At 34.8% G+C, this 17,604-nt stretch overlaps 1 protein-coding gene across 5 annotated transcripts in view; it reads right to left on the bottom strand.

The window, feature by feature from the left end:
• Nucleotides 1-9,111, bottom strand: part of Hers (Histone gene-specific Epigenetic Repressor in late S phase) — a 573,059-nt gene extending 563,948 nt beyond the window's left edge. The window contains exon 1 of one of the 5 annotated variants that reach the window (XM_073973463.1): nucleotides 8,892-9,111. The gene's annotated coding sequence lies outside the window, so the exon portion shown is untranslated. Of the gene's footprint in view, nucleotides 1-8,481 lie in introns of all 5 variants that reach the window. The other 4 variants (XM_073973462.1, XM_073973461.1, XM_073973459.1 and 1 more) reach the window with 4 other exon arrangements.
• Nucleotides 9,112-17,604: the final 8,493 nt, after the last annotated feature.

The raw sequence follows: 17,604 nt of genomic DNA on the forward strand, positions 1-17,604 counted from the left end.
AAAAATTTGCACGCTCTATTCACAGGACTGTCAAAAAGTCGCTCTCAACTCAGTAAAAAATTTTGGGTTATCGTACAGACCTATTATCGAACAACATTTTGTAAGAACTTGCAAGAAAATCAGGTGTTTCCGAAAATGTATGAAAATTGTTTTTGTTCCTTTTGATTTTTTAAACCAAATGGAACAAAACACAACATTTTAAAATGACATATTACATATTTAAATCAGTAACACTATCCATAACCCTTTAGAATCTAAAAAATGTGAAATTGTAACATTTCAAGCTATTTACATTGAACAGCTGATTAAAAGTCAGCTGGTCAAACTTAAAATTTTTACGGAACAAATTTTCCCAGATAAAAATTTGCAAGCTCTCAGTCACAGAACTGTCGATAAATACCTCTCAACTCGCTCCCTTTTAAGCATAGTACACACGGTCCAACAAAACTGACAGTCAACGTACTTTTAGGTCAATTTTCTGGCAAATAAAAAATTTTTGTTAGCTAAAAATGATTGAAATACAACATTTAAGGTATAATTTAGTGATTAGGAAAGTAATTATTCAGCTAGACTTTGATATTAACGAAATAGACCTCGATGACTGTCAGTTTTGTTGGACCGTGTGTACTATGCTTTACTTGACAATTTTGTTATCGAACAGCATTCAGTTAAAATTTGTACGAATTTAAACAAATTTTTGGGTAATGGTACAGACCTATTCATTTCAAAAAATTCACCTCTTATAGCTTTGGCAATGTTCGTGGAAAAGGGGGTTAAAATAATTTATAAAATCGCATCAGTTTAGAGTTTTCCAATTCATAGGATTCCAATTCATAATTTCATTGATCGGAGTCATAAGCATACATAAGCTGCCTTGCCTGCCAGCAACACAGTTCAAAATTTGCTTGGCCTTCTTTATTCTTTTATTTTTATTATGTCAGACATGAAGCAGGAAAGCGAGGCAAGCAGGCAAGGCAGCTTATGTACACAGGCCTTAAATGCCTCGGTAAATAAGCAGATGTCTTTCTTGTTACTAGGCGTTTACACCAGACAATTTGTCTTCAAATACAACTCTGATTTACTAACATATGCATACATTTGTCGACTGTCTCACAGCTGTCCATCTCACAGACAGTCGAGTTAACAAATTTTCGACATTTTTGTAAAAATAAGTGAGATAATAAATGAAATGTGTTGAAAACAAAAGAACATGAACCAAAACAAAACACGTGAACAGAAAAGAAGAAGAAATCGAGTCAGCTGTCCTGTCATTTTTATAGGTTTACCATAGTTTGTTCTATGGCATGTTTTACCAAATACTTTGCTATCTCGTTACCGCTAATCCCTGCATATACTGTTACCAATATAATGTGCACCGAACTATGAAGGGAGTAGTTGTTAATTGAATTTATGCACATCAATACAGTTCTTGATTTCAATGTATTCCTCGTAATGTCTTTAATTTCTGTTTAACTGTCCGTAATTACCTTATTCGTGTTGGCCTGAAGAACTTTGGTTGATTTTTTTAAACTTCATTTATTCCTCGTGGAAACATAGGACTTTTACAACGTTGTTCCAACTAAATCTATCATTACATATTGGGTGTTATTCTGAACGCAAATTCCCAGTGAGTTTTGTCTTTCTGCCGTTTCAACTTACTTATGTAACTTAGTGCTACTCTTGTCATACTGTTTTGCTATTCTTGAAGTGCCTTCTATCTATTTCCCTCTTTTTATTTGCTTCTCTATTGGCTCCTCATTGGATAATATGTGTTTCTTCATTTGTAATTATTCTGGGTCCAAATATTCTGTGTATTATTAGCAGGCACTTATTAACTTTGTCTGTAGCCTTTGTACTAAAATCTTAGCCATTAGCTATGTTTCACCTCCATAGAGGAGTGTGGTTTGTACCAATGCATTAAATAGTCGCAGATTCGTTTTTGTTGATATGCTCGTTACTCTCCATGTTTTATTGAGGCGACTGAATGCTGATCGCGCTTTATTGGGTCTATTTGTAACGTCTTTTTCCACGCCGTTATCTATTGACATTACACTTCCCAGGTAGCAGAAATTGTTGGTGTAAGAATAAGATTGTTGTCAATTATATAGTTCATACGCATTGCCATTCCTTATTGATTTTCAGTCCAACTATTTTCGCAAGTTTCAGCAAGTCATTTAGTTTTCTCTGCATAAAATTTAATTTGTGGGATAATAGACATACATATGTATGTCGTCTGCGTAATCGAGGTATAGATGTTAGAAATTCTTGCTAAGAATTAGCATGTTTTCATCTAGTACCACAGCAAACCACAATGGTGGCAAGGGACTGCCTTGTACATGCTCAGCGTTTCGGCACATACATATGTATGTAGCTTCTATAATATGTATTATCTTTAATGGAACAACATTCGCCACATATTGCAGATCTTTTTATTGCTGATCTCTAGATTATCAGGATGATGTTCGTCTGGTCCAGACAGCTCCTGTGTGGACTCAATCCAGCTTGTTTATCTGTTAATCCCATTTCTACGTTCTTCAGCCTGTCATTTATTATTGTTGCATATATTTTTTATCCGTCATATAGTTATTCTTTGGAAGTTTTATGATGGTTCCATTGGTCCATGTTTCAGTCAATCTCTCATCTATCCAGGCTTATTAAATATATTGTAACATTATCTCTGCAGCTGTTACCGGATTTGTGTGATGACGGGTATTCCAGCTTTCATTCCCTCTGCATGGGAATGGAAACATTAATTCTATGGTCCCCAGTATAGTAACTTATGTTCTTGAAATGTTCCCATCTTTTAGTCTGTTCTTCTGTTGTGGTAAGAAGTTGACCATTATTGCCTTTAACTAAATGGTTGGGGAATTTCCATTGGTTTGATAATTGTTTGATAATTTTATGTAATTCTTTCATATTGTTGTTATTTCTGCCGTATTATGTTCAGGGATGCCAAATTGGTGGTTTTTCCGCTACTTGTGGTGATATTTGACGTTCCAAACCCCTGTTTAAGCAGGAATGTCAACTGTTTCGCTACAAACGTATGTGGCTGTAGCGATTTTTACCTCAGAACAGTTGGCATCAGGGACGTACGCAGGATTTCATTTCGGGGGGGGCCCAACTTGACCAAAAATCACGAAATTTTAAAATGTTGTGAAAGGTTACGTAAAGCTATTTTAAAGGTTGTTAGTTGATTTTTTATTAATTATTGAGGCCCTAAATTGGCATTTTGCTTCCTTATTTCCGCAGAGAGTAGCAGTTGTTTTCGCTATCGCAAAGATTTCCAGTATTCCAGTATCGGCTGTAATACGGAGTTTGGGATTTTGTTTGGTTGGAGAGCCTCCATGCTAAAAGGGGTTAAAATAGATCCACGTTTTAATGCATATTGATATAACGCCCTCTAATTTCAGTCCCATTAATAAAAAAAGTTCTTAGTTGGACAAATCGTTGACCCTTTTAATGGTATTTAGTATACTGTAATACGTCAAGGTATTTTATTTTATTATCTCTTTTAAATTATTTATCTAAATAGACACTAAACATCTTCTATGAAGTAAATACCTCCAAAAAGGAGAATAACTCGCATCCGCGAGTGCATATTGGACTCGTATCGAATAATTCCTATCGAAAATTGTCTAATGCTAGTATTCTGTCGATAACCTAAGAAAAAATTTTTATGTCATAAAACGAAAAAACTTTGCTTCTTTAAGTGAAGTGATTGAGTCCGTGCAATCTAACAAAAAGTACATTAAAACAAGGGAGCCAAGGCTATAGTCGGGTCGGAGCCGACTATGTGATTCTCTACACCACAGGGGTGCATAAGCTTTTGATTGGTAAAATTCAAAATATTAAAATTGGGATAGCTTAGCGCCTTTGCTCTGAATGTCTTCATTAATACAGGTCAATTTTGTTGAAACGCATTTAAGTGCATCGTCAGTACAACTCAAATACAAAAAATGGAAAAGTGGGAGGTATGCCAGCCATCAATAGAATTCTTTCTCTGTGAGACCCCATCAACCCCCAAAATTTCGTGAGGATCCGATCAAAATTTCGACCTGTAGTGTGATTGCACAAAAAATGGAAAAAGGGATGTATTACCGACTATTGCGATATCTCTTTTGTTTGACCACCTATGAAATAATTTTTAAGAAGAAGCGTTTTTTATTTATTAGCTTTACGAGAAGAAGCTTTTGAACTCGATGACATTAACAATTTTCTGAATATCGGTTTTGCTATTTATTGGAACTATAATTCAAATATTTTGTAAAAAATAAGCAAATATCTCTATTCTGCCCACACCGATTAAGCAATCACTTGTGCCCAAAGTCGTAACTTGTAAACTGTTGGAAGTAAACTCATGAAAACTTGTCAATTATATTTCGAAAAGCAAGTAAAATCGTATCAGTCGGCTTTGACTTTTATCTATTGACAAGATTTGTATTCTGGAGGTTTTCAGAATTTTTGTGGCCTTTTACGGACACATATCTTACCGACAAAAATATCGAAACTTTTGGGTATTTATCTTAACGATTGTGGGCGTTCTGAACAAATGTTTTTTCTTAAACTAACTTTGGAAAAATATTACGTCGTACAAAATTTTTACCAAATCGGTTAATCCGTTTGAGAAATGTCATGCGCTCCAGCCAGAGAGACAGACTGGGATAAATGACTGCAGATTGTCTGATCCGGATTTCGTCCAAACATTTGTGGAGTCTAAAACATTATTTCGATTAGGGAAATTTGTATTGTATCAAAGTGTATATATGTATAATCTCGTTAGCCTAATGGCTGAGGGTAAAATTATACACATACAATAGGAAAACAATTCAAGCAGATTTTAGAAGTTTTTAAACCACAACAATTAATTTTTCTTTATTATTTTCTCCTACTTTTTATTTATTTTGTTTAGTTTCAAACTGAGCCTGCGTGGTTTATATGTTTCTAGATATACAATAAATAGTTACAAAAGTTGCTTATAATAACGACTAAAAATAAAAAAATCCTTAACGAACATTTTTTGGACGAAAAGGGAAAAATATGAAGCAATTAACAAATCAACAGTGTCAATGACGACAGAAATAGAAAAGATAAGTATTTTTATGGAATTTCATTGAAATAATTCATTAATCTGTTTTTGAAAGTCTGTTGAGAAACTGAAAACGACAATACTTGAAGTAAAGAGACTTTTTTGTAACTGAGAGTTTCTAGAAATAGAAAGAAACTGGAAATAAGGCATCAGACATGAAGGTTGCCCACGTTTTAAAGAAACAGAGGCAGAGGATTTCAAGAAACCGATCAAATGAAGAGCCTAAAAACTGAAGAAAAATCTGTGAATGATTATGTCTATCACACACAAATTTTAACATTTTACGAAAGCAGGACATAAGTTGGTTTATATTATTCTCGGAGGTACCCAGTATTACCTCAATACCACAAAGAATGTGAACAACAAAATTGTAGAAATAAATTTCTAATGGTTTTCGAGATATATTCCCCGAAAATTCCTTGATATATGGTGGAAGTATGGAAGTGCATGAAATGAACAATCTACAAAATGTAAGATTGTTCATTTCATGCACTTGCATTCTCACAATATTGAACCCGTAACATTTTTTAATACAGGATACCATAAAATTCGAAAATGACATAGCAAATACGGAGTATATTCATGGCGGAACTCCGAATTTGTTTATTTTTTGATACTGGAACGATATGGCCTAAATTCAGAAAAATTTGAAAATTTCAAACAGAAATTTGAAAATATTTCTTACAAAACTTGTAAATGAAGTAAATTTTTAGTACATAAATTTCAAAACCACATTTCATTTAAAATCTCCACAACTAAAAAATATTTACGATAAACAAAAAGGTAATAATTTGTTGAAGTAGCTCAGCAAATTTTGTTCGACCAAATCATTTCGGGGGGGGCCCGGGCCCCCTGTGCCCCCCCCCTGCGTACGTCCCTGGTTGGCATCCCTGATTAGGTTATCGAAGTATGCTCTCTTGTCGTTTTGAGCTGATATTTTGACTTTCTTTCCTACATTTTTATATTGTTCTTTTATGACAGGATTGTCTATTTGTTGTTGTTCTCTATCATATATGTTTCGTTTGATATACATGGCTTGAACTGGCTTGTTAGGGTGTATCCTATATAATTTTCTCCAAGTTTATATAGTCGGCTGCACGTTTAAGGGCAAGAATATATTTAACGTTTGTCCGACTTCGTTTTTGGTTTCTACATTTCTTAACACTAAAACATCAAGGGCCATTATTATATGTGTTCTTTTACTATCTGATGGATTTGAAAACGCAAAATAAACCAATTTGGAGGCATTAAAAATATAACTTTTACATTGAAAGTTAATGCCAAGAAGCTCATCCTTGAAATTAAATCATCACTTTTAACTTTAAGTTAAGCGGAACGCTATAAATCTGTTCGGTAAATCCAAAATATAACAAAAGAAGACTTGTAATAATGGGGGCAAGTCTTTTTTGCCACTGGCCTTCTTGTTCTTGTAAATATTTTCGAGTTTTAGTTTTATCGTAGGTACCACAAGCTCATGGTCGCTGTCGAACTTCTTCCCCATTTTTGGATATATGATCGACGTTTCTTGTTGTTCCATTAGGTAAGTTCCATATATTGACCCCCAATTACCAGGTTGAAAGTTTGACAAAACTAAATAAAACGTTCTCCGTTAGAATTCTTTGTTCGGCTTTTCTTGTGGCTCAGATGCTTCCACATTGCTAACAGGTTTACAGTGATCTCTTCATCTCCTTGTTTGCCATGATGGCACGTAATAATTTTGCCGTCGAGGTATTTAACTAGTGCGTTGCGGAATGCATTATGTTCAACAAATGCCCTGTTGATGTTCCTGCATCTTCAGCAAGATTTTTAAAACATTTTTCTTTTGTCTTTCCAGGCCGAGGTTTTCACTGCCTTCGCAACTTTTTATATTGTGGTGAAAATGATGAATATCTCAATTACTTTATTTTCCTTAAGTGAGTTTCTTTCGCTGATAAGATACAAAGTTTCGTTTGTTAACCAGATTTTTCTTTTTACTTAATGTTTGGTCTGTGTTTTTTTTTTTCATTGGCTATGTCCTTTAGGGTTTTTTTGATGTCTTCCCATTATCTGGGTCTTGACGGAACGCTTTCTCTCTGCAGTTCTGCTGCGCTATTTGTTTTAGATATATCATTTAGTTCAATATCCAATTTCGTTTCCTGTAGGTTTCCAGTAGTTCTTTTTTTTCAATTTTTGCCACTACAAGATCGTTGTAGCTATAAATAGGTATATCCATTATTTATTTTCTAATAGCAAAACTTGCTTTTGATTTGTAGTTTTGTTTCAGTAATCGGCCTTCGGCAGGGTATTTAAGGTTTTCATCTACTATGTATAGGGCAAACATCGGCTGCTCTATAAAAATAATGCCCATAAGCTTTAAATTGCCCAGTTTAGAACCCGATGCAAGAGATGCCCAAACATGACATATAAGGTCTGAGAACTGTTGATGTAATATGACAACATGATATGCTAATCCTTCCAGGCAATTTATTACCTACAATTTAAAAATAATAACAATTATTATCCGCCAAGAACTCTAATCACTCAATATCTTGTTGTTTATTTTATTTTTTTTTTCTGAAAAATGTATTATTTAATTATTTATTATCTCATTTGTTTATTTTCAATTTGATTTTCTCTTTTTTCCATTTTATTTGTTTTTATTTGCATTTTTTATACAAAAGCAAATACACAAGGCATTAGTAATGCATGCAAATTTCCCCCCACATATAAACAAAAATAATAAATTTCAATGTCGTCATGATAGGCTGCAGCCGCTGTTGTTATGAATAACTCTCCCCCCTCTCTCAGTACAAAACAAAATACAAAAGAGGTGGCAGGCGCTCTCTCTCGGCAAACAATCAACAGAACAATCCGCACTGAACATCAACAACAGTTTCTGCAAATAACTACCACATGCAGAGAGTGTCCAAGAGAGCGAGAGAGAACGTATAATCGAGAGAAGGAAATATCTTATTTTTGTTTTCTGTTACACTCATTGATTTGATATCTTGTAGATACTTTTTACAGATTCCGAACGCAAAAATAACGCACACACACGTACACATTTACAAAGGCTGCTACATCAAAGAGAAAAAAATCCATAGATACACATACACAAAATATCGACAATGAAAAGTAGAAAAAATTAAGTTTTTTTGTTTAAAAATTAATAAATTCTACTGCTTGTGGTCAAGACCATGGAATTTGAAATGGACCAGAAAATGGAAAATTCGGATCATTTATGGCCCCGTGGATGTAATGAAAGAAACCGAAATGAAATTTCCCAACAAAAACTAATTAAAAACTGGGCGCGTTATGGCCTTTTTTTTCTTTGCTGTGGCACAATGACGACGACCTCAGCGGTCGTTGCTATCCACAATGGCTTTTATTTTGGCTTTGTTAATTTTTTTTTATACATTTTGGCATTTCATTGCAAAAAAAGGGAAAATTTGTAATTTATTTCACCACAAAGACGACGCACATAGTAGTACAACTTGCTCCGTTCCGCACCTTCATGCCTTATACTAAAGCTCTAGCTAGTTGCAATGTACGAATTTTCACATTTTTACGACAAATACAAAGACGACAACGGCGGAGACGCGACTCTAGCAACAACAGCTAGGCTAGTGGAGGCTTTTTTGCTTTGTTTTTTTTTTCTTGTTTTATAAATTAACTGAATGAATTTTTTCTTGTTTTATATTATTCTTAATTATTCCACTTTTTTGTTTAGATGTTTTGCTTCAATAGCAACGCGTTGCACAAACACTCAATCATTCATTCAAAGAATTTTCTTTCATTCTTCTTTATTATTACTTTTTTGTTTAACCTTATTTATGCGAAAAATTCCAACCGGGAACACAAGGTATCTACAAGATTTTCGGCACAATACTGGATTCCAATTTACATGAATTGGGAGTCGAAACTGGTACTGAGTGCTGCTCTGTGAAGTGACTTGGCTGAAAAAACATAATGAATAGTTTCGCCTACTCGTTGGCGTTGTTGTTGTATCGTCCTCTTCTGTGTTTCGTTGAGTTGCTTCTTTTTGTTGTGTGTTTGGTTGGTTGGTGTGTTTATTTATTTATTTTGTGTTGTTTTGCTTTATTCTCATCATTCAATAACATTCTCCTCTCCTGGCTCTTCTGCATATTCTCAGTGTGAAAATACTCTCTCCCTCTCTCGCACATCATATGGTGGTTACTCATGGGGATTAAAACGGGTACTCGAAACCAGAGTGAGGCAGAGAACATTTTTGGGTCTCTCTTGTGCTCTCAATGAGCGTAAATTTGTTGTTGTTCACAACGTGTTAGCATCTACACAGGCTGTGAGCGATAACAAATTTACGCTCACTTAGAGCAAATGGGCTCTCTTGTGAGTCACAATGCCTCCTCCTGCTCGAAACTGACAACGAATAATTAAGCAATGTTGCTGAATTTGTTATTGTCGTTTTTGCTTTATGTCGCGTATTCGTAAACAAAAACTTCTTTGTTTACGAAAATTTTCGATAGAGGCCATTCTTGATTGGTTTTGTTAATTAAAATATATTTGAGGCAACTTAGTTAATAATTTTATTTAAAATTATTTTAATTATTGATTTAACATGTTGTAGGTTCTTTTGTTTTGTTGTAACAACCGGAAATAGGACAATACATGTTTGATTATGCCGTTAATGGGGGAAGTCATATTACATAGGAATGTTATTTAACAGTGTAGTTGTATTAATATTCTGTAGACTTAACAGTGTTTTTGTTATTGGCACCATAGACTAATGAAGGTGTAGACGAAGAATTGTTCTCAGCATGTTACGTAGTATGCTCTGTAATAGTTAGATGGCGCTAGTGGTATTTTTTTTAACATTAAGCTACTACACGACATATTTGAGTGAAAACCATAGCATATCGAGAACATATTGAGTGGAAGGGCAACATCTATAAAAAATAAACACATTAAAATTCTCTATCTATAGATTATTTTGTCTATGGAGGTACTACACGACATATTTGAGTGACAACTTCAGGATATCGAGAGCATATTTAATGGAAGGGCGCCATCTACAAAAAACAAGCACACTACAATTTCTCTGTCTATTCTTTTATTAGTCTATGATTGGCACGCAATGCAAATGTGCAAATGTACAATCAAGGCCTACATAAGGTCGGCCAATAAGCCCAGCTGATTATTATGTTTTATGTCAAAAACATTATTGTAATTTTAAATACAAAGAAGCTAAAATCACAATAATGTAAAATCTATTATGTTTGTTGTCAAATGTTGTTAACATTACTCTGAATGGCCGACCTTCTGTAGGCCTTGTGTACAATATTAACTTCCCTGTAGGAAATGTCAATAGTGAATCTATACTGATTTACTACTGACATTGTCAACAGTACTACTGACAAACTGTATACAACTCATGTAATTTCCTATAGACATTTTGTATGAACGTGTCATTCGAAAGTCAGTACTGACATGGGAACTAGTATGTCAGTAGTTGCTGAGGAACCATGTGTTGACATTGGAGGTAGTGAGTCAATAGTAAGTAGTACATAAAAGGTCATATGGAGACATTGGTACCAAATTTTTCACTATTAAGTTTTTTGGCCTATTTGGAACTTTTTATAGATTAAAAAACTATTTAGTGTGTTTAATAAGACGATGAACTTATACTTTTGTTTAAAAGTATATTTTATTAGTATTTTCATAATTAAGCCCAAGATTCCACATAAGCACAAAATTAGTAAATTAAGCCAATGTTTTCAAGGCTGGCTAACCAGTAATAAAAAATTTTTTTTCATTGTCAGAAATATCATCGCCTTTTTATTTTCTTGGCCATAAGAATTGGTGTGATTTATCTGCTTTAAATATTTCTTCCTCTGCTGCACTTAACGTTTTATCAGGCGATTCGCTGAATATTGATATAACATCTAGGATTTGAAAAGAATAAACATGTATAAATAAGCATAAATAAACAAAATGACCTTAAATTTGCTTACATATTACATCCGTATAAACATTGGACAAATTTCGCAATCGATTTTTGCCAAATAAACCTTCAACATTCTAACTCATTATTATGCCGTGTCCAAAAATCAGATGTAAGTTGCGTTGATCATTTACAGCTAGACGGGACAATATATTTGTCAGGCTCCACAATCTTCTCTAAAGATTCCATTAAATGTCTAATGGTCGAAACCGCCTCAGCAATTTGTATTTTCTACGCATTGTCTAGTTGCTGTAGATGTTTTTAATTTATTTTTATACCCTCCACCATAGTATGGAGGGTATATTAAGTTTGTTTTTCCGTTTGTAACGCATTGAAATAATCATTTGCGACCCTATAAAGTATATACATATATTCTTGATCAGCTTAAAATTCTGAGGCGATTCGGATAGATGCGTCTTTTGTTTGCAGGTCTAGTTCGATGATGGGCTATATCGGTCCACGTTTTAGTATATCCCCCATATAACGGTTCCGCCCGATTTCAGGTATTTTTACGTTTTTAGTCACATTTTCAAACCGAATTAGCTATAATTTGATATTTAGGGTTCCTAGTGATCAACAAACTTAAATTGCAAAAGATATGGGCATAGGTCCATGTTTTGGTATAGCCCCCATATAACGGTACATACCGATTTGCGGTATTTTGAGAATTTTACCTAAAATTTTTAACCGAACTAGCTGTAATTTTACATTTAAGGTTCTCAGTGGTCATGAAACTTCTCCACCAAAAGTCGTCAACATTCCATTTTTCGGTACAGCCCCCATATAACGGTACCTACCGGTTTTCGGTATTTTGAGAATTTTAGCTACAATTATTAACCTAACTAGCTGTAATTTGACATTTGACATATAATACATATAAGGTTGCCAACAGATGGAATACATTTCTATATGCATTTTTATACCCTCAGCATTTATGCTAACGAGGGTATATACACTTTCATACGGGCAAAATGTGCCTCATCGAAATAATGGTTTTAGACCCTAAGTATGTTTGGACGAAATGTGTTTCAGACAATTTGGAGTCGATTGAGCAATGTCCGTCCGTCTGTCTGTCTGGCTGGCTGGAGCGCACGATAACTCTCGAACGGATCAACCGATTCGGTCCAAAATTTGGCTTTCGTAATATTTTGTCCAAACTTCGTTTAAGTTCGAAGATGGGTTATATCGGTCCACTCCTTCCGGTACCTCCCCCACAAAAGTTCGAAAATGTTCGGAAAATTTGTATGTACGATAACTCTTGAAGGAAGTAACCGATTTGGTCCACACTTTGCAAATCGTGAAATGCTGGTAGCCTTAGATGAGGTTCCAATATGGACTCAATCGGTCCACTCCTTCAGGTACCTCCCACACAAAACTTCGGATAAGTTCAGTTTAGGACCTGCTCTCGAATCGCTTTGATTTTGGTTTTAACAACTTGTATTCACTGCCCCCCATACGACGGTACAAGTTTCATCAGGCGCAAGTCCATACTTCCTGAGAAAATAGCCTGAAAGTTGCACAAAACGCCTATGACACCGTGTGAGTTGGTTGGAGCGCAACATAACTCTCGAACGGATCTGCCGATTGGGTCCAAATTTTGGCCTTAGTAATATTTCGTCCAAAGATAGTTTAAGTTCGAAGATAAGCCATATCGGTATACTCCCCCACAAAAGTTCAAAAATTGTCGGAAAAATTGTTCGTATTGTAACTCTTGAAGGGAGTGGCCGAATTGGTCCATACTTTACACATCCTAATATATCTACCAAATATAGATCAGGTTCACATACGGACTATATTTGTCCACTCCATCCGGTACCTCCCACACAAAGTTTCGGATAAGTTCACTTTAAGACCTGCTATCGAATCACTTTGATTTTTGTTGAAGCAACTTGTATTCACTGCCTCAATTACGATAACACTATGCAACACTGAAAATGCAAACAACTTCTAGTATGCATTTTTTGAAAGTATATATTTAGACTACAAAAACCCTAGTAGGGTGTTGTCCTGTCAGATCCAGTTCGGATTTTATGGCCTCATCTAAACCGGGCTAAATCTACACTTTTTTGCATTTATCAGGCCTTTATCTCAGAAAGGAATAGGAACTTGGCCTTGCTGTCTTTAGCAATATTGTAGCCCTAAACTAGTAGAACTTATCTTTTGAAAAAACCACATAAGAAAAACTCCATCTAGGGCATCAAAATCTATAAAATATAGAAAATTTTACATAAATGCTGAAATTCTGGTTAGTATCGGCTAAACTATTGGGAGTTGAACCAAGTAACCTTTTGCAAAAATCTTCCAAATAAAGTTCTCAACAATTCTTTAGAACATTCTGAAAGTCTAGAATGCTTACTTCATGTTGTTTCAGCGGTATTTTGCATCATATCTTTTACAACACGCATTTTAAACAGAGTTCACACCAACAGTTTATTCTCGCATTTTGGATTTCACTACATTACTGACATTTTTACAACAATGACATGTTCTGAAGAGTTGTGTATTAGATTCCAGGGAATATTTTTCCAAAAAAAAAAAATCAGAAAAAATTGACGGTTTTGGAGATACGGTGCGAAATGTATAAAAGTTGTGGAATTTTTGCATATATTTTGAAATTTGAGGCAATAAATGAAGTTTTTCGGGTTAATTATTTCTCCAAATATTTTATTCTTGTCCTTATCTACAAATTTTCTTCAGAGGGCAGAAGAAGATTCGCATTGGTTTCAGAGATATAGCCCCGAATTTCTTTAAAAACTCAATATTTAACCATGTTTAGATGGGGCCATAAAATCCGAGCTGGATCTGGCAAAACAAACCCCAACTAGGGTTTCTAGTCGTTTGGGTCTGTACTTTCAAAAAATCCTCAGTTCGAATTGTTTGCACAATATCACCTTAGAAATGTTGCACAGTGTAATAAAAGTTTTTTTCAGGGGCAAGAAAATACTTCATGAGCAAACAACCCGAAGGGTGTAAAAACCCCCTATGGCACCATATGTAATAGCTGGAGATCCACTTCCATAATGGTCAATGTCGATCGATTCCTTTAAGTATCTCCTCCGCAAAACTTTTGCTCTATGATTCTAATCAACATTTTTGTCGGTTTATACGCCGACTGATACTTTTTTACTTGTTTTAATTTATTTAGGTATCAGTGGTCACAGAATATCTTCGACTCAAATTGTGGACAGGATAGAAAATAATTATTCAATTTTAGTGCAGAATATTTAATAGTGGAGGGTATAAAAAGTTCGGCCCGGCCGAACTTAACGCTTTTTTACTTGTTTAAGCTTTGTACGGGTTCTGGGGCAGGATAATTTGGAATAGGTATGGAATGCTGTTAACGATTTATGCATTAATTTTCTCATAAAAACAAATATGATATTTTTAAATATATTTTCTTTATATGAGAATAAAAGCCGCTATAACTTTTGCTCGCATTGGCCAATTTTATGAACGCGTATGGATTTGAAACCAAAATATTTTTCTTAACCTCTGTAGATGTAGATGTGCTCACCAAAATTTTTTTTACATTTTTTCAAATGGAGTTGCAAAGGAATTTTGTTTTTTACCATATGGGTGAATATTGCGAAAAGACTAGTTTTTGGGGGTCGAAAACGGTAAAGTGCGAAAATGGCTTTATATTTATGGATTTTAAGGAATTTTTCAAAGCACGGGAATGACGGTAGTCGCACGGGAATGATATTTAAATATTAAATTTTGTATGATTCATTTGTCCTTTCATTGTTTTAATTAACTACAGCCTTGACTTTGAAATTGGTCTATTTCGATATAGCTCCCAAATACAATTTAACATATTCACAGTCGTGTAGGGTATCAAATAGTCGGGCCCGGTCGACATGATCCTTTCTTATTGACTATTTATTTTTCCTCTGCATTTCTACTTTTTCTTTATGGTTCCATGTTGTATTTGATGGTTTGTTTAAAAATCCTATGATAAATTTATTTAATAATTATCATAGATTGAATAATCTGGAATTTACATTAATTATACGTAATGACGACACGGTAATGATGGAAACGTGAGTATTCTTGGATTTAAATGTGCAAATCTTATTTTTTTTATAAAATTTAAAATAATTAAATACAGACTAAAAAGATTAACATACACATACCATTAATTTGGAAATTATTACATAAATAACGGAAAATATACTCACCCCGGGAATGACAAAATTTGTGGAACATGCACAAAAAACACTGAACACTTCAACAGCTCTAACACAACTGACTACATTTTGCACTTCTGCCGATTATCTTTAAAATTAACGGGAATTTTCGTTACTTTAACAGATTATTGAATAAACACATTGACGCACGGGAATGACGAAAAAATTGGGACACGACTAAAATGTTTCAAAAACATAATTAAAAAAAAAACAAGTGAGCAAAGGCTATAGTCGGGACGGGGCCGACCATGTGTTACCCTACACCACTACCTCTGTGCATAAGCTTTTCACTGGTAAACATTTCTTTTAGGGAATATAAACCGACTACCACCAAAAATAATATGCCTCTTTGTCTCTGGGACCCCCATAAGCAATCAAAATTTCGTGGCCATCCGATCAAAATTACGACCTGTAGCTTGATTGCAAAAAAATGGAAGAATTGGATGCATTACCGACTATTATGGTATCTCCCTTGTTTGACCACCTTCGCCAACCTGCTTTACATCAATGTAAAGGTAATATTTTCTTCTTCCATTGACAGGCTTTGTCGTTGGAATACCCCTACTAGAAGCCAATATATTCACAAAGAATAAAACTTTGAATTTGTCTCTAAATGAGTTTTTCCCCATTCCGACCCCTAAATATTATCCGGCTATCATCAAAATCAATAAGCTTCTTCCTATGTGGGACCCGCATCAACTCCCAAAAAATTCGTGAAGATCCGATTTAAATTGCGACCTGTAGCGTGATTACAAACAAATCGGAAAATGGGATGCATTACCGACTATTGCGATATCTCTGTTGCTTGAGCAGCTACGACAACCTACTTTACAACCTTGTAAAGGTGATATTTTCTACTTTCCTTGCTTTTGATATACCTCTTAAAGAAACAGAGATATCGGCTTTGAAATAAAACGTAGACCTTTTCTCCAAATAAGTTTTTGCCCATTCCGACACTTGAATATTATCCGACCATCATTAAAATCTTCCTCTGTGGGACCTCCATTAACCCCTAAACTTTCGTGACGATCCGATCAAAATTGCGACCTGTGGCGTGATTACAAAAAAATCGGATATGGGATGCATTATCGACTATTGCCATATCTCTGCTATTTGACCACCTATGACAACCTACTTTACACCATTGTAAAGGTGATATTTTCTACTTTCCTTTCCAGGTTTTGCTTTTGATATACCTCTTAAAGAAACAGAGCTATTGGCTTTGAAATAAAGTATTGACTTTTCTCCAAATAAGTGTTTGCCCATTCCGACCCCTAAATATTATCCGACCATCACCAAAATCAATACGCTTCTTCATCTGTGAGACCCCCATTAACCCTGAAATTTTCGTGACGATCCGATCATTATTGCGACCTGTAGCGTGATTTCCAAAAAAATAGAAAAATGGGATGTATTACCGACTATTGCGATATCTCCGTTATTTGGTTATCTACGCCGACCTAGTTTGCATCATTGTAAAGACGGGATCTTTTACTTTCATAGTCAATCGTTGCTTTTGGAAAATTTTCAACCAAAGCTGTGATATTTGTCAATAAAATTAAAATCGCAAAAATGAAAATTGGGGTTTTATTTGCTACTATTGCGATATCTTCGTTGTTTGATCACCTACGAGCACCTACTTTACATCATTAGAAAGGTGATATTTTCTGCTTTCATTGTCAGGTTTTGCTTTTGGTATACCCCATATAGAAGCTGAGATATTGGCTTTGGAAAAAACGTTGTCTTTTTATCCACCTAAGTTTTTTGCCCTTTCCGACCCCTAAATATTATCCGACTATCACCAAAATCAATAGGCTTCTTCCCCTCCGGGACCCCCATCAACATCCAAAATTTCGTGACGATCCGATCAAAATTGCGGCCTGTAGCGTGATTACAAGGTTTAGATGGACAGACGGACAGACGGACAGACGGACGGACGGACGGACTGACGGACGGACACACATAGCCAGATCGACTCAGCTCGTCGAGACATTCATTTTGGTATATATAAGTGGGGGTCTACGACCATTATTTCGATGCGTTACAAACTTTTTGGCCAAAACCAACTTATAATACCCTCCCCACATAGTGGTGTAGGGTATAATTATATTTATGAAATCAAAATTCTTCTAGAATAAGTCGGCGTACTTCATTTATATAATATATTCTAATAAATTAATGAATATCAGTGTTTTTTTGAACACAAAACGGTTGGGGACACGCCTGTAATGACGTTTTGCACCCTGCGACCAATTTTTTGGATATAAATATGTAAAATATTTTAAAATATTTTATTATTCAATTTTTATTTTTCAATATTTTTAACTCTAAAGCCTCGGGACACAGAAACTAGTCTTTTCGCAATATTCACC

The sequence above is a fragment of the Musca autumnalis genome, unplaced genomic scaffold, assembly GCF_047663935.1.
Source record: "Musca autumnalis isolate F117 unplaced genomic scaffold, ASM4766393v1 scaffold_3, whole genome shotgun sequence".
NCBI lineage: Eukaryota > Metazoa > Arthropoda > Insecta > Diptera > Muscidae > Musca > Musca autumnalis.